The following is an 18,635-nucleotide window of genomic DNA, read 5'->3' as shown; positions in this document are numbered from 1 at the left end:
GTTGGGAGAAAGTCACGGGGTGGGGGGATTAAAGGGACTGTACAGGTGGTTGGGGCCTGCATCTGGGCTGGAGAGGTGGAGATGGCCGGTGTCTGTGCTGGAGGGGTGGGGATGGCCGGTGTCTGTGCTGGAGAGGTGGGGATGGCCGGTGTCTGTGCTGGAGAGGTGGGGAGGGCCTGTGTCTGTGCTGGAGGGGTGGGGAGGGCCTGTGTCTGTGCAGGAGGCGAACTCAAAAACTACCGCCCCATCTCGCTTCTTCCATTCCCGGCCAAAGTCATCGAGAAAGCTGTCAACAACCAGCTCGCCACCTTCCTCGAAGCCAACAAATCCCTCGACTCCTCACAGTCTGGCTTCCGAGCCAAACACAGCACCGAGACCGCACCTATCGCAGCAACAGACGACATTTGAACTCTACTGAACAATGGAGACACAGTCGCCCTCATCCTCCTCGACCTCTCCGCTGCCTTCGACACAGTCTGTCATAGCACCCTCCTGCAACGCCTCAGAAACGTCGGAATCCAAGGAAAAGCACTGGAATGGATCACCTCGTTCCTCACCGGAAGAACCCAGAGAGTCCGCCTCCCACCATTCAAGTCAGAGGCCTCTGAAGTCATCTGCGGCGTGCCACAAGGATCGTCACTCAGCCCCACCCTCTTCAACGTATACATGAGCCCCCTCGCAACCATCGCACGCCAACACAACCTCAACATCATCTCCTACGCTGACGACACTCAACTGATCCTTTCACTCACCAAAGACCCTAACACCGCCAAAACCAATTTACACGAAGGAATGGAAGAAGTAGCCGAGTGGATGAAGCACAGCCATCTGAAACTGAACTCAGACAAAACAGAAGTCCTCATCTTAGGCACCTCCCCCTCCGCCTGGGATGACTCTTGGTGGCCAGAGGCCCTTGGAAAAGCATCCATCCTGACGGACCACGCACGGAACCTGGGCGTCATCTTGGACTCCTCACTCTCGATGACCAGACAAGTCAACGCCGTTTCATCATCTTGCTTCAACATCCTTCACATGCTCAAAAAAACATTTCGCTGGATCCCCACCGAAACTAGAAAAACGGTCACCCACGCACTGGTCACAAGCCGCCTGGACTACGGAAACATCCAATACGCCGGTACCACCGCAAAACTCCAGAAAAAACTCCAACGTATCCAGAACGCATCAGCCAGACTCATACTAGACATCCCGCGTAAAGAACACATCTCTGGTCACCTGAAAAACCCCCACTGGCTCCCCGTAAATAAGAGGATTACTTTCCGCCTCCTAACCCACGCACACAAAGCACTTTACGAACTTGGACCCGAATGCCTCTACACCCCCTCCCTTCAGCTACGATCCTCCAACCAAGCCCTCGCCATTGTACCTCGCATCAACAAAACTACGATGGGTGGTAGATCCTTCTCCTACCTGGCAGCTAAAACCTGGAACTCACTTCCCACTCACCTTCGCCTTACTCAGAACCACCTAGCATTCAGAAAGCAACTCAAAACTTGGATATTCGACAAGTAATTCCCCACCCTTTCTCAAGCGCCTTGAGACCCTATGGGTATGTAGCGCGCTATATAAATCTCTTGACTTGACTTGACTTGACTACATCTGTGCTGTAGATGTGGTGGGGGCCTGCCTCTGTGCTGGAGAGGTGGTGGGGGCCTGCATCTGTGCTGTAGAGGTGGTGGGGGCCTGCATATATGCTGTAGAGGTGGTGGGGGCCTGCCTCTGTGCTGGAGAGGTGGTGGGGGCCTGGATATGTGTGGGAGGGGGAATGGGGGCCTGTGTCTGTGCTGTAGAATTGGTGAGGGCCTGGATATGTATAGGAGAGGGGAGGGGGGCCTGTGTCTGTGCTGGGGGGGGGTTGGTGAGGGCCTGTGTCTGTACTGGGGAGGTGGTGAGGGCCTGTATCTGTGCTGTAGAGGTAGTGAGGGCCTGTATCTGTGCTGTATCGATGGTGTGGGCCTGTATCTGTGCTGGAGAGGTGGCGAGGGCCTGTATCTGTGCTGGAGAGGTGGGGAGGGCCTGTGTCTGTGCTGGAGGGGTGGGGAGGGCCTGTATCCGTGCTGTAGAGGTAGTGAGGGCTTGTATCTGTGCTGGAGAGGTGGCGAGGGCCTGTATCTGTGCTGGAGAGGTGGGGAGGCCCTGTGTCTGTGCTGGAGGGGTGGGGAGGGCCTGTATCCGTGCTCTAGAGGTGGTGAGGGCCTGTATCTGTGCTGGAGAGGTGGCGAGGGCCTGTATCTGTGCTGGAGAGTTGGGGAGGGCCTATGTCTGTGCTGTAGAGGTGGTGAGGGCCTGTATCTGTGCTGGAGAGGTGGCGAGGGCCTATGTCTGTGCTGGAGGGGTGGGGAGGACTTGCGTCTGTACTGGAGAACTAAGTAATGTTCTGATTTGTTACCTTTGCCTCAAATTGTAAAGCGCTCTGGTATCCTTCGGGATCAAGTTTGTGCTATTTAAAACGTTATAAATTTTTTTTTTTTTTAATCCTGTTAGCAGCAGTTCACCCTAACAGGGCCATATATCCTGCTCAGTTTATCAAGAGGGCAGGTCCCAGGCAGTTGGAGAGTTGAAGGCCATGTACATCCATCATTGTTATTTTGCTGAGAGGGCACAGATATCAGTCGGATTGCCCTGTAGTTTTTCGAATTTGATGTCCTCTCTGAGCCATGTCTGGCAGTAAAAGGGGGTTTTAGCATTGTACAAACTTCAGCAAAACTCAGAACTTAGATCAAGGTTTATGTTGAGCCAGAGATCCCCTGTATTTTTCCAAAAGATTTCTTAATGCTTACATTTGATGGCGCACATTCCCGCGCGCCCATTCCTGGCAACCCAGATGCTAATTAGGACGTTTTTGCTTTCCAGTCTGCCATTGGCATGGTTAGGTGTCTGCCTGTCTGAAGAGCCATGCTTGTTGGATAGCCATGTGTGCCTGTGACCTTCAAGTGCTTTGTGTACTCTGGGGATCAAGGGCAAGTAACCTGTCCTGTGAAAAGTAGGGAGACATTTCTCCCCACATCTTGCCATATATGGTTGATCTTTCCTATAGCCTTTAACCATCAAACGTTAGAGTGCTGCCACAAATTATGTTCTCTTTTGTAGAGCTGGTAGGCTTGCTAGTTAGCACCCCAAAGGCTTTCCATGATTCTGAGTAAGGTCCGATGACTATCGTGTAGTGAACATGCCCCTCTGAAAAAGACTGTTGCAGAAATTTCCGTAAATCCTAAAGCTTTGAGTTGGTAAGATATTAAAATGTGTACCACTTTTTTCACAACTGAAACTTTTTCTATTTTGTAAGAAATATGAAATGTCCATTCACTACACTTTCTGCTTGAGTGTTCTTGAGAGCCAGGCCTGGATAAGGCATTTTGTTCTGGTTCAGACTCCTGCCCACAGCAGTGTTCCACCATCATAGCTGAAGAAAGGAATGGATTTGCTGATGTTGCTTCAAGCGACATCTCCTTCAAAGGTGTTCTGCCAGCAGACCACCTGAGACACATCTTTAGGTTCTGAGGTGGTAGAGTTAATCCTATCCAGAGAGCTGTGGTGGATGCAATGTGGCAGATTGATGTCAGTGCCTCAGGATATTCACTATAATGTGCAGTGATATACAAATATACAAGGATGGCAATACCTAGGAGTGTTCTTTATATTGTGCAGTGAGGTAGGAAGAGAGCAGTGCCTACGGGTACTCTGTATTCCATGCAGTGACGCAGTATGATGGCAGTGCCTCTGGATATTATTTATTCCATACAGTGATGCAGTAGTCTATTCCTGCTTTGTGGGTTTGTTCTGTGGGTTTAGTATTGTTTGTGTTCTGGGGTAGGGTGCTACTCGCCGAAAAAGCAGTTCAACACCTTGGGGGTAGCAAGTGCTATACAAATGTATACCTTTTCCCTCTTCTATCCCCCCCACTACCCTTCTCAATCCAAATGACTAACACATCCACCACTCAAATTACTTTCATATTTCACTATACTAATTTGCCACTAATCCTTTATGGATTTCGTAGTAGCATGCTACTCACCGAAAAAGCGATGCAACGCCTCATCAGGGGTAGTAGGTGTGACATAAATCAAAATACTATACATCGGGCCTTAGCAGGGAGTATGTGTGTGAGAGGACTGTGCAGGCAGTGTGTACCGGCATCCATGTGTGAGGCAGCGAACAAGTCCAGTGTATGTAAATCAGAAAGGAGTAAGTAGACTGGAGTACAGTACATACAGATGAACCAGTGCCATCTAAAGAACTTTTGGAGACCCGGGGAAGACGTATTTTGGGATCTCCAGATCAGGAAAACCTTACAACTTCACTACACAATGAGAGATACTTTCAGGAACAGCACAGAATGAAGAGTAACATCTGCCTGCCAAATGGCACTTCAATTAAACATTGTTGATCACTGGCATAAACTATTCAATTTTTGTTGCAGATATGAGGCTCAATATTCTATTTTCGTGAAGGAAGGCCTTGTCACCTAGAAACCAAAATCAGCAGAGGAAACCTGCAAAACAAGATTTTCTTTTCTTTTTCAGATATACCAGTCCAGCCTCCAAGAAGGAAGTTCTACATTTACCATGGCTACTAGTAGCTTATATGCTTCTGCTCTGAAGCGCAAGTCTATGCAGTCTTCAATGATTGACTTCCTACCGTCACTGAAGCACCAGCGTGTTACAGGGGAGTCTTGTCCAGTGCAACCAACTAGTGATGAAGCTAGTAAAACTCAGCAAGAGTCTGACAGGGACAGTCCACCATTAGAAAAACTTCAACGTGTGCCAGAGAAAGAAACTGTCAAACTCCCTGACTGCTGGAACACTAAACAGTGGTATTACTTTCAGGAGGAATATAAATGGTTGTATCCTAAGTCAGGCAATATTGGGTGTACTTCCTGCAAAAACGGGCTAAATCAACAGGTCTTTCAGTGCACAATAACACCCAAGGCATGCGCGTAAGTAAAGTGTGGGCAGATGGCGAGGTTGGTCCTTCCGGTGACAGAAAAGCTTTCAGGCAGAAACAGATCAGGAAGAAGATTATGGAGCATAAGGCAAGCGCTGGTCACTTGGCAGCTGAAGACATTCTTACAGCTCAGCAGAACAATCCATTGGTGGTGGCAGTACACAAATGTAATGCAAAACATATGGAGAGCACATGCAGGGTATTTGACACTGCCTACTACTTGGCAAAAAAAGATTGCCCTTTCACTGACCACCCTGATCTAATTCTCCTTCAGGCAAAGAATGGCAGCGCAATGGGACGTGTTTTGCACAGCAATGTGACTGCAACTGAAATAATAAAACACATTGCAGTGGAAATGCAACAAAGATTGGTCTGTTATATGAGACAACACAAACCAAAGATCACAGTATTAATTGATGAGAGCACTTCTATTAGCAATGCTTCTACCTTGATCATCTACCTCCGTGGCATTTTTGGAAATGAAAGTACCCAAGTGACCATCTATTTCGGCCTCCTGGAGCTGGCAGAAACTAATGCTATTGACGTAAAGACCGCTCTCCTAAGCTACTTTGAAAAAGTTGGACTCACAAAAAGTCTGCTTCATGATATCTTGATTGCGGTAGGTACTGATGGAGCAGCAGTTATGTTTGGTAAAAAGGAGGAGTAGTGGCATTGTTGAAATCAGAATTTCCAAATCTTGAACTGACATGGCACTGTTTGGCTCACAGATTAGAACTTGCTGTTGCACATACAGTTGATGAGGTTGCAGGGGTCAATCACTTCAAGATTTTCATGGACTCAATGTATGCCACATACAGCATGTCAACAAAAAACCAGAGAGAGCTAAATCTGGCCGCCAGCGAGCTATGTGTACAGCTTCAGAAGATTGGGAAAATGCTTGATACTAGATGGGTAGCATCCAGTTACAGATCTGTGAAAGCTGTTTGGAACTGCTTCCCTGCCTTGTGCAAACATTTTGAGAATGCTGCTAAAGACCCATCCAGACCCATAAGAGACCGGAGTAAGTATGAAGGTCTCTTGAAGAAGCTTACATCCTATTCTTTTATCAGAGATTTGGGGGTAATGTGTGATGCACTTCAAGAGCTCAAAGACTTATCACTCTCCTTACAGAGGAGGGATATTACAATTGTTAATGCCCACAGACTTTTGGTTAGTCAAGTACGCATATTTATAGCAGAGAAGGACTCCCCAGGAGAGTTTGCTTCTGCGGCTCAGAGAGCAGTGGACGAGGGCAAATTCAAGAATGTTCCTCTTTCCCATGGTAGATGTAACTCTGTTGCCCATAATCAAAATCAATTTTATCAAAGTCTGTCTGTAAATATAAACAAACGATGTACCCCGGATTCTGAGAAAGAACTTATAGCCAGCTTCAGTGTACTAGATGCAGGCAACTTGCCTTCTGGTGATGAATGCATTCTTTAAGGGGGAAACAGATATCCAGAAACTGTGTTCAGAGTTTCATCTGCCAGCAAGAGATACTATCCAAGCTTTTAGACTTTTCAAAGATTTTGGTGGAAAGAAAACCCCTGAAGCATTAAAAAAGTTAGTAGTTTGCATGGAAACCCTGCCAGCAAGTAATGCGGATTGCGAGAGAGGTTTCAGCGCAATGAACTTAATTGCTTGTCCAACAAGGGCCTCTCTTTTTGTAGAGACCATTTCTTCATGCCTATGGGTAAAACTCAATGGTCCTCCATTTGAAACATTTGACGCAAAGCTGTATGTGAAGAGTTAGCTTGCAAAAGGTAGAAGGTCCGCTGAAGAAAATTGATGTGAGAAACCCCAGCTAAATAAACACACTGAATATCTTCAAGGGTTTTTGGGAATCCTGCAATAGATTTCCAAGTTATATAAATAATTTTTACATGTTTTTTTAAAGTGTTTGGTATTTTTATGGCTTATACCTAATAAATATACTTTTTTGCCTATTTTATTATCCTTTGCTGGATGCGACTTCATGATTTTCTTAAGCACACAATGCTAGTTATCTTGATTTAGACCACGCCCTTAATCGAATAGACCACGCCCCTACTCAGATAGGCCACACCCCTTTAATAGATTAGCCACGCCCCTTTTAGAGCACCCCCAGTTTTTTCCCACTTAAAGCCCTGGTGTGCGGAAACATCAGACCGGTGCAGAAGGTCGGCGTGTGTGCGCTGTAAATTCAGACCACTGCATGGAGGTTGGTGTTTGGTACGAGACGTTGCAGCGGGTAGGCCGGTGTGCGTGCGTAGGTAGAACAGCGTGCGATAACTTCAGAAGCACCTCACATGCAGCCCGATGCAGATGCAGAGCTCCCTCCACCCGCAGACCTCCCCCTCCCACCGGCTGTCTCGCCTGGTAATGGCACCGGCCCTCTCATGCACACGCACGGCCAATAACAATAGCACAGGCCTGGCAGACGTGAAATTCATTCTCCCCATGCCGTTTTATCTTCAGGCACTGCGGCGGGACATGATGATGAGCTCAATTTAAACTTGGAGCGGATCGAAGCACCATGCGCCCTGCCCTCATCCGCGGCTGAAATAAAGGCACCGGCTGCACACAGGTCTCGCTGGCACCAAGGGTGTTTGTAGTGAAAGGCTGTTCAACGAAGCATAGCTGAAACCTGCACTTTTTTGTTATTGATATGGTCCCTAATGCTGCACATTCAGTCTGTTTGCAACTTCTACGAGACCTGAGACTAGGGAAAATAAGTACGTTTGGGCCCAGGCAGCTCTCGTGATGTGGCGGGCAGTAAATCCTGTGGAGCTTTTAATATTGTGGACATACTTTAGCAGCGCTGCGCCCGTTTTACGAGCACCGTGCTGGTTTTAATTTCATTCTTGTGTCTCTTCCACACTCCTCCACCCCATTTGAAGCTCCCAGCGGTGGCGGTACCAGTGATGGTGGAGAGTTGAAGGTGAATCACTGGTCCGTTCGTTGGCTGCGTTGCATTTTTAAAATGAGCAAGTCACGGCAGTTGCGGAGAGGTACCCTGGCATAGCACGAGAGGTCTGGGGCGGGGACACACCCATCCTGCTGTTCTTATGCCGTTGGTTCACTTTGCTTTATTATTGTAGTTTTAGGGGAGGAGAAGGCCTATACAGAAACTTGGGAAGGGGAAGTCACGGACACCTCATTGACGGATCCACACTGCACTTATCAAGGACACGAGCCGCGGAACTTGTCGTGTTCCTGTCCCAGCTATTAACAACAGTGTGCTATCCATCCCGAAGCCAGGTTCGCTGAGGACAGGAGCTTCGCTGGAGTGGTGCCGGAGGGTCGCCTAGCAACCAGGACTCCTGCGCCCATGTCACCACTATATACAGAGCACAGGCCCCCCCAGAAGTAAGTCTTGTGGGTTGCCTAACATTTATAATTCTAAAATGGCACTCACGCCCTTTTTCCGAGGCAGCCCTTCTCCAGGTTAGTCCTTTTGTTTGCTTGCTTAAAGTGCCTCTACCACAGTGACAAGGCTAATATAACTATTGCAACTTTCCAAAAGGAGTCATGGTAAAGCGCCAATATCCTGCCTTCCAGCCGCTTGAACTTCCATGTCTTCCTTGTACTGCATGTGGCCCTTGGATCTTCCCTGCAGGCTGGCGGGAAAATCTTTGTTACTGCTGGTAATGTTTATGTCCTCTCTTGCTCACCCCGACCCCCACGCACACCCCTGCCGTTGGCACCAGTTACATGTTTTTTTACCATCGCCCGCTCTTAACTCATGTCACTGCTGCTGTTAAAGTAAATGCAGTTTTTTTATTTTTTTTATTTCAGTAATTTTTTTTCATTGAAAAAAAAGCATATATACATGGTGCAGAGTGAAACACATGGGGATGGGAAAAGACAGGGAGAAAAGCGCCCGGGGGTGGGGGGGGGGGGTTGGGGAGATGAGGCCAAGCATTGTCTTGCTTTGCTTGTGCCTGTTTGTCCATGTTCTCGTGCTTGCCTCTTCTTCGTCTCGTCAATCCTTCAGGCTTCCCCCCTACCCCTTACATACTGTCTGATTGTCTTTTGCTCCCCTGGTGGCGTGAAGAGAATAGAGAGGTGTAGAGATATAGAGAGTAAAGAGAGAGAGGAGGCACATTGTGTCGCATAGTAGGTGATGCGTGTGGTTTATGCCGTGTTACCTGGTCTGGCCGTTCAGGGTGGCTTATGGGAGGACAGGTAGTTGTCTAGCGACAGCCACATCTCGCTTTTTTTCCCTGAGTTCGGTAGGCTGTTGGTTGTTATGGTGTCAGCTCCTCGTAGGAATATGACCCAGTTGAACCATGCTTTAAAAGTGGCCTTTGCTGTGTCTTTCCAATTGTTCAACACCGTCTTGACCGCCGCCGTAAGCAGGAGGTCAATCAGGTCCCTGTCATTATCGGTTGTTATGGAGGTGTCGGTGTACCGTAGTGCTAGATGGTGAAAGTCCAGTGTTAGTGTGGCTCCTGTTACGTCATTAATTAGAGTATTTATTGAATCCCAGAATCTCCTGATCTTGGTGCAGTGGAAGAGGAGGTGTGCCAGGTCACCCTTCTGCTTATTGCAGTTCCAGCAGGAGTCGTTCTCTCTGAAACTGAATTGAGAAATTTTCCACAAGCACATGGTAAAATATTTGCCCAGATCCAAATTTTCTCTTTAAACTCTACATTTTGCGTGTTCTGATCACAGAATTCCAGAAAACACTTCTCAAAGGACTTTTAAAAGCTCTGTAATCTAAGCTTGTAATCTTGTGGAATATAATTGGTGCTCATGTAAAGGCCTCCAAAAACTTTAGGTCCAATTTGCGCTATAGAAAACTGCAAAACAGGCTGCTTAACTGGGTCTTTAGTGAGGTTAAAGACTGCACTTGCAAGTGTGCAACCAGGATCCATACCCAATCTCACTTATTTGTGCATTAAGACTGGCGGAATGTTTTAAGAGAAGCAGGTGGTGTACTATTGCTACCCAAACAGGAAAGTAAATAAAACTCACAAGCTGCTCTAAAAGCTTTGCATTCCACCGTGAAGTGAATGTAATTAGGTGCCATGGTATGTGCACATAGTTACAGCATGGCATGCATCTGTAGTGTGTAACCAGGATCCATACCCAATCTCACTCATTTGAGCATTAAGACTAGCGGAATTTCTTATTAAGACTACCGAAATGTCTTTTTAAAACATGCAATCCCCGAAGCACATCATTAGACAGCAAACTTTAAACAGAACAACAAACCGTGCCACCGGTTTGTTTTCAAATATCACTATAAGTCACTTTTACATTCAGGTGCATAGAAATACCAACAATTTGGACACATCTAAGTATTGTTTGTCCCTCTCTTTTTGTAATATGTTATAGATTGCATTGCTAAATGCTAGTTTTTATTTGTTACACTGGTTCTACCTATACCGCCTCTGGGCGAGTAGCACGGGCAGACGCAGGTGGTGCTCTATTGCTACCCAAACAGGAAAGTAAATAAAACTCACGAGCTGCTCTAAAAGCTTTGCATTCCACCGTGAAGTGAATGTAGTTAGGTGTCATGGTATGTGCACATAGTTACAGCATGGCATGCATCTGTAGATCCAATGCACATAGATGACATAACAATTCATTCACCTAATAGATACAACTGAGCGGTATTTAATTATTTATTTCACCCAGCATACCGCCACACCTTTCTTTTTAAATAAATTGCATTTCTGCTTTTTACTGTTATTCCATCTGTGCGCATTGCATCTACAGATGCGTCCCATTCTGTAATTATGTGCACATACCATGGCACCTGACTATATTCACTTGACGCATGGAATGCAAAGCATTTCAAGCAGCAGGTGCGTTTCATTTACTTTCCCATATGGGTTCCAACAGTACACCGCCTGCAACTCTTTTGTCTTTATTTAAGTTGCCATCTAACCAGAACAGAAACTACTATTAATTGTTATCCTTGTGAATAATACCATCAGGTAAATATCAGGCAAAACAGCCTCAGCTGTCAGTGAACCTGATTCGAAAATCCATCACTATGTGACGTGGTTCAGAAAACTTTGCATTATTTTCACTTGTGTCTCCTATTTTTCTTTAAGCAACAGAATTCATTCTCAGTGTCTCTCAGTGCTTGTATCCGTGATCTGTTCTTTAACTTCCTCTACTGTCCACTTCACCAAAAAGAAAGCAGGGAGCGACAAAATTACTCCAGTGAAGATAGGCAGACCTACTCCCTATCACAGAAGGAATATAAAAAAGCTATAAGTATAGCCAAAGCCTCACACTACTCGTCTAGAATCCTCAACTCTTCCAATGGGTCAAAGTAAATCTTTGCAATTGTCAATGAATTATCTAACACAGGCAGAATTTCACCTTCTCCTACTACCACCCAAGATCTTTCTAATTCCTTAAACAACTTCTTTCTGGATAAAATAGCCACTATCAAAGCTGGCACTCCCAAATCAAATGTTTTGGAGACCTCCGATGACCCACTTACTAACTCTCTTACCTTGGATGCCTTCCCGGCTATTAGCAATCAAGGTTTCCTGGACCTGCTGTCCAAAGTGAAATCTGGCTCCCCTTTGGATTGTTGCCCACCACATGTCTTAAAAGACATATTTTCTGCACTACCAACTGCCGTCATAACTCTCCTCAACAAGTCTTTACTTCAGGGTTATGTCCCCAACATGTTTAAAAACGCGATTGTGGACCCTCTCTTAAAAAAGCCTGGAGCCGACCCCCTGAATTTGTCAAATTACAGCCCGCTTTCTCTGCTCTCTTACCAGGCTCAAGTGCTAGAAGCACATGTGGCAAAATGCTTCATGGAAATGTCTGGTTATTTAGACTCTCACCAGGCGGGCTTCCGTCCTGCCCACTCAACAGAATCAGTGATTCTGGCAGTTCTGGATGACCTACACAAGAAGGCGGATGAAGATATTCCACAGGCCCTGGTACTATTAGATCTGTCAGCCACGTTTGACACGGTCGACCATAGTATTTTGGAAGACCGGGTCAGACAGGCTGGCATCGAGGGCCCGGCCTTCCGATGAATCAGCTCCTTTTTTAAAGATAGCACTCAATCAGTGCATCTGGCCACATTCACAGCCCCAAAGCTAACTACAATATGTGGGGTTCCACAAGGTTCCTCCCTTTCTCCCCATTTGTTTAATATATACCTCCTCCCCCTGATTCAAGCACTGAAGAAAGTGAACGTTACAACTTTCAACTACGCCGACGATCTTCAGTTACCCTTTACTATTGATAATTCACCCAAGTCAGTGGTTGAATTCCAGATCTCTATGCTCTTTATCCGTCAATGGATGGATCAAAACCATCTAAAGCTCAACCCTAGTAAGACGGAATTATTACTTAGAGGCAAGAACGAGACCTTCTGGGGCCCACAGTACTGGCCTACGGATCTTGGCTCCCCACCAGTTCCATCTATATCGGTAAAGAGCGTCGGGGTCATTATAGATAATGACTTATCATTAAAAACCCAAGTAGGTTCAGTGGTCTCCAAATGCTTCCATCAGTTACGAAAGATTAGGAAAATCAGCCGCATGCTTACCCATGCAGCACTAGTACAGGTAACGATGGCTTTGGTATTATCGCATCTCGAATACGCTAACTCTATCTACCTAGGGCTGCCACTTTTCTTCACTAAGAGGCTTCAAATGGTCCAGAATCAGGCGGCCAGGCTGATCCATCAAAAACCTAGATGGCAATCGGCCAGACCACTGCTGAAGAAACTACACTGGCTCCCGATACCTCAAAGGACAGAATTCAAGACGGGATGTTTGGTCCTCAAATCATTGCACTGCAAGAGCCCTCAATTTATCAATACTCTCCTAACTAGGTACATCCCCTGCCGCAACCTTCGCTCAATGCATCTTCAGCTACTGACCACTCCTACCTGTAAATGTAAACAACATGGTGGACGACGGTTTGCATACCTGGCCACTAGACTTTGGATCTCATTCCCTCTGGAGATCCGGTCCTACACAGACTTACTCAAATTCAGAAAATCGCTTAAAACGCGGTTGTTTAAATAAGTGCATGTATAATCTCCCTCTGTTTTCGGTATCTTCCAAATAGCGCCATGAAACCCATGGGTGTACGTCTGCTTTTGGCTTGTGACAATCCCTTTAAGTGCTCAATTCAAGCTGCCATATAAAGTTGGACACCAGTGGTCCGTGTGTGTGCCCTCCTGTAGCACAAGTCTGACTACGCTGCTTCATTCCTGCAGTCGCGAGCTGCAGGACCCTTGCTAGCAGCCTTTGCATCAGGTGGGACATTATCCTATTCCCCAGCAAGCCTGGCAATGCTGCACCTCGCTTTATGCATTACGGAAATATCTATTCTACTGGTAAGTTACTTAGAGAAACCGGGGTGAAGTATTTGAGTTACTTATACCTAGCTTCCAATATAAATATGGTTTCCTGGTCCCTTCAACTAACACGCGCCCCATTGTTTTAAAATCATAGTGCATGGGCCACACCTCTGCTTGTAAACCTGACGCAGCAGGACCCGTCCCTATTGTAGGGGCTTAGAAATATAGCGCGGCCTAGCGCATCATTACATGGGCCTACGCTCTGATACGAAACAGAGACAGACACACTTGGTATGGTACTTTCTGTGTGCTGGAAGTCCCGAGCGACTCCAACGCATTTATTTAAGCCTTCTGGCCACGCCTGGCCAGAAGGTGCTGCAATGTTTGCAGGTGCTCCCATGTAGGGTTCCCCGAGTGGCTGGCGGTGAAACAACTAGACCGCTACATCCCATCCCAAATCAGTTCAAAACTAAACAAGAACATCAAAACAAATCAACATGCAAAATCAACCAGTCTTTGGTTCGGCATTGAGTTTGGTCTTAAATCGTAATGACGCTGATGAGTATTTAAGTTCATCTGCAGCGTGGCGACGTCTCCTTCGCTGGATGAAGTTCTCAACCTGGAGTCAGTTGGCAATTCCAGGGCTGTGGAACTCGTTGCGTATTCTTCAGTAGGGTTTGGCCTAACGTTTTCCCACGCTGGCTCACTGCTGCAGGGTACCTCGGTCCGATCTCTTCCGCGCTCTGGAGTGGGTACCTCTTCGAACCAGGAGATATTTTGAGTGATGCCTTCTCCGTTCTTCTCTGCCGTAATAGCAGATCCCTACACTGGCTTAAAAGTCCACCGCCCTGGTTCATAGAATGTGCAGAATTTTCCCCCACTCCAATGGGTCCTCACCAGGACGGTACACCTAGGCACTATCAACCTCGAACGTGCTCTTCGCCACCGACTTGCCCTGTCGTTATTTGCTAGCCTTCTGGCTTGAGAGTCTGCAGGATTATATGGTTTTGGCTCTCAATCTTCAGCTACCCGGATGGTGTCACTTCAGTGTCCAGATAGCATCAGCGACCATGGTGACCTCTGAGTTGTGCAATGAGGAGTGCTCCGGTATTCTCGCAGGAAGCTCTGTAGTGCGACTTTCAGGTCAGCCTGTTCGGCTACTGCTATACATAGGACTTTGTTGAGGGTCCGCATGAATCGTTCAACCTCCCCGTTGGCCTGGGGCCATTGTGGAGTGATGCAGTGGTGTTTTATTCCTAGTCGCGTTCGGAATTCTTTGAATTTGCTGCCCTGGAAAGGGGGCCCGTTATCGGTCTTTATAATGTGTGGCAGCTCAAATAGTGCGAAAGTATTTTACAGCATTGGTAAAAAGTGGTTAAAAGCAGTGGAGGGTAACATTTCCACGATAGGGTATCTTGTGTAGCCATCGATCAGAACCGCAGTGGTCCGGCCATCGGGTAAGCTTCCAAAATTGATACTTATCCATGACCAGGGTGACGGTACTGGGTCTGCCATTAGCACTGGGGCTGGCGATTCTGGTTTTTTGGTTATTTGGCATGCTTAACACTTGTGCACAAGGTTATCTACAGCCTCTTCCAGGCCCGGGAACCACACCTTTTTTGCACCTGGCAGATAAACCAAATCTAACTGATAATGTTGAAGTTGGATCGCCTATCTTTCGATTCTGGGTGGCGGGTGAGGAACAGTGCCCTTGAACAGCGGGAGCAACGGTTAATGGTCAGTCACCATGCAAAATGGATGTCCAGAGATAAATAGATGAAAGTGATTGCATGCCCACTTAATTGCAAGTGCGTCTCGTTCGATCTGTGAATACCGGCTTTCCATTGCTGTCAACGCTTTGCTTGTGAATGCCAATGGGACCAATATCCCTGGTTCCGTTTCTTAGGTCAGTAGGGCTCCCAACCCCAATGGGCTTGCGTCTACTATCAGTTCTTTTTTCCATGCAGTGTCAAAATAAGCCATTGTTGTTTTCTCTTGCAGGGCTGATTTAACTTTTTGAAACACCTCTTCTTCTTCTTGGCCCCATTTCCATTCAGTTTCTTTCTTTGTCAAATTTTGCAGAGGTTCAGCGATAGTGGCAAGGTTAGGTATGAACCTCCCACAGTATGTCGCCATACCCAGGAATCTCTGAACCTCTAATATGGTTGTGCATGCGGGAGCGAGCTGGATAGCTTGAGATTCTCTTGGGTCACCTTTTACCCCTTCTTGACTAAAAACATACCCAAAGAATTTGATTGTCTTCTTGAAAAACTGACACTTTTCATTGTGGAGGGTGACTCCATGATCTTGCAGGCGCTGGAGGATGGATCGCAGACGTCAGTGATGTTCATCAAGTGTAGCTGAATATATCAAAATGTCATCACTGACATTGAGCACCCCTTGTAGACCGGACAGGACTTCTCTAGCAGCTTATTGAAAAATCTCTGCGGCTGCACACATCCCAAAATGTAACCTTTCATAACGTCGGAGTCCCAGATGTGTTGAAAAAGTGGTTATGTATCTGTATTCTTCGGCTAGTTTTAACTTGTGATATCCGGCATTGAGGTCTAGCTTTGAAAACCACTGAGACACATTGAGGTCCACGAGTATGTCATCAACCGTTGGTGTCAAATGTCTCTCTCTGCCTATCGCCTGATTGGGTATTCTCATATCTATGTGGAGTCTGATTTGGCCGAGCTGTTTTGGTTTCTCAGATAAACCATAGGAGACACTCAGGGAGTGGGCCTAGTCACTTTTTTCTATCACTCCTTGTTGTTCCAACTTTTGAAGCTCTTGTTGCACTAGTGGGCGTAAGTGAAACGGGATGCGCCAGTGTCATAGAGCCACAGATTTTATCTATGTGTCGAGATGTAATTTTACTGGTGGTCGCTTCATGCATGCTCAGCCTTTGAACAGTTGTGGGAATAGTTCCAGCATGTCTTCGGTTTGTAGGGTCTTTACTGTGTTTGCGAATGTTATCAGGCTTAAATCTTCAGTGGTATGGCTTCCTACGAATATATCGGCTTCTCTGTCAACCACATGAAATGACGTGGTAACTTTGCGGTCTTCTGATTTTACTTGCACTGTAATTTTTCCTTTCAGAGGAAGCAGTTTTTGGCTACTATATGTGAGTATCCTCACTTTGGATGGTACTAACGTCGGTCTTGCAGTAAAACAACTAGACCGCTACACCTATCAACACGACATAGGGATCTACCCACCAGAAGAATACACTATTATATCCTTCCCAGAGGTAAGCTTCTTGACTGCAGTTCTTGTGCTCCAACACTCCATGTAAATTACAAGCGTTCTCCTTTCCTTTATGATAAGCAAGTTCTTTCTGACCCCTACCCACAGACTTTGCTGGTTTCCAAACCAGTTACACTGTGTTCTCCCACAGTACATCAGTTGTATTTTCAAGAGTAGAGGACCTCGAGTATCATATGAGGTAATTGCGTTTATCAGTATAACTAGGTATATGCCTGGTTTTCACTTTGTTTGGCAGCAGATTTGGTGGTGAATAAATGTGTGGCACCAACTGCATGTTTTTAGGGGTTTCTTTTCGTTCTTGAATTGGACACATTATGTGCACAAACTTTCTAATCACTGGCTTCCTCTGACTTCTATTAACTTGTATCTATCTTTCTATCCATAGCACGCATTTGATGTCGGGATTTCAAATGGTTTTTAACCACTTGATCCAATCTCTGACACAATTCCTCTGTTTCTCCTACCTGTGACCCTTCAGTTTTAAACCTTTCAACTTTAAAATTAATTAGTTCTGACTCCAATGTGAGCTGACATTCTCAGTAGGACCCCTCAGATGTAATTCACACGGTTTCTTTCTTCCCCTATAAGTCCCAGCTCTTTTTATTCTCATGGCTACCTGATGAAGGCATAACGCCGAAACGCGACTAGGACACGAATTTCATCAGCCATGGCAATCAAAATCTTTATCTGCAACAATGTATTTCTATATTGAACTGCAGTAATTTCTGTATGAAGTCAATGCTCTACTTGAAACCATACACCATTCATATTCTCTCTACTTATGTCATTTAAATCAAATGTATAGAAACAGTTAAAGTAGAAACAAATGAGTGAGTATGGCTGAGAAGTTTAAGTAGTGGCATTAGACCTGCATCATGCTTGAGATCTGTTCAAGTCTCATGAATTACATTGTGCTATCTGTTTTATGATATCCTATTTTTTCTTATTTGTAATAATTTTCCAAACAAAACTTCCATAAGAACAAAACATTGTTAAAAAAATAAAATATATATTTTTTATACTAACCTGGTTGATTATAGATTTGTTTTGCAAATGTATAGGTTCAGTCTACTGTAATTGCATTTCCTAAATGTTTCTTTCTCAATTGTGATTTATACCCTGATTTAGGAAATTAGTCAGGGGTACTCCCTTAGTTTGCAAAGATTAACAGGATTAACATGTCTGTCTTGGGTATAAGTGTTTGCAGGTCCAGACCTCAGGGTTCTCCCCAGAGGTCACAAGAACAGGTGCAGTCCTTCTTCTGTATTCCACAACTCCATTAGTGTTCTGAATAAGGTACCCATCGCTGCCACATTTATGCCTTTCTATTTTCAGTGTTGGCATCGAAATTGTACATACTTCTGCTACTTAGAGAGCACCTGGATAAATAACAATGTTTCTGTGCTATTTAAAATGCCACTGGCCAAATAGCATGGTTGTATGGCATTACAACGCGGGCTTTCACCACGCGTGCCATTACAACGCTGTTTTTACAACGCAAATCGTTACAACGACTTGCGCTGTAAGCGCTGGATAGTGGAATAGTTTAATTTTCTATTCCAACTCCAGCCCACGTTACAGTAGGGAAGGTGTTGCGTTGTAATACCCGCGTTGTAAAGGCTGTTCTCCAATAGTACATCATTTCTGCTTTTTAGCCAGTGGCAAGAAAAATAATGAAGTTAATCTGCTGTCTGCATGGCCTCCTGTACATAATGTGTGCTACCTTGGCAGCAGACAGGTAAAGAGTGAAGTTTCTTTGTTATTTGAATGTCTGTTACACAGGTAGTATAATATTTCCTGTTTAGACACTGACTTGGTGAAAAATTACTTTTCTTCGCATTTCTTGGAATACCCACCACACAGTATATAACGGCTGCTATTTATCCACAGACCATGTAATAAGTATTGTTTATTTTCTAATGTTATTGCTGGCAGTGAAATACAACATAGCCACTGCTATTTAGCTAGCAGCTGGATAAATAATTAAATTTCCTTGATATTTGCATCGCCACTGGCCAGCCAGTGCATAATTTCTACTAATTATCCAGCATCCGGGTATATAGGGAAGTTTCTCAGATATCTCAAAGACAAAACAATCTCTATGGTGTTAGCCATCTGCTGGGTG

At 45.6% G+C, this 18,635-nt stretch overlaps 1 pseudogene; it reads left to right on the top strand.

Moving 5' to 3' along the window:
• Positions 1-4,583: 4,583 nt before the first annotated feature.
• LOC147728226 (E3 SUMO-protein ligase KIAA1586-like) lies at positions 4,584-6,817 on the top strand (annotated as a pseudogene).
• The last annotated feature ends 11,818 nt before the right edge of the window (positions 6,818-18,635 follow it).

The sequence above is a fragment of the Lissotriton vulgaris genome, chromosome 3_1, assembly GCF_964263255.1.
Source record: "Lissotriton vulgaris chromosome 3_1, aLisVul1.2, whole genome shotgun sequence".
In the NCBI taxonomy this organism is placed as follows: Eukaryota; Metazoa; Chordata; class Amphibia; order Caudata; family Salamandridae; genus Lissotriton; species Lissotriton vulgaris.
The sequence above is the reverse complement of the archived record's forward strand: the minus strand, read 5'-3'. Positions and strand labels throughout refer to the sequence as shown.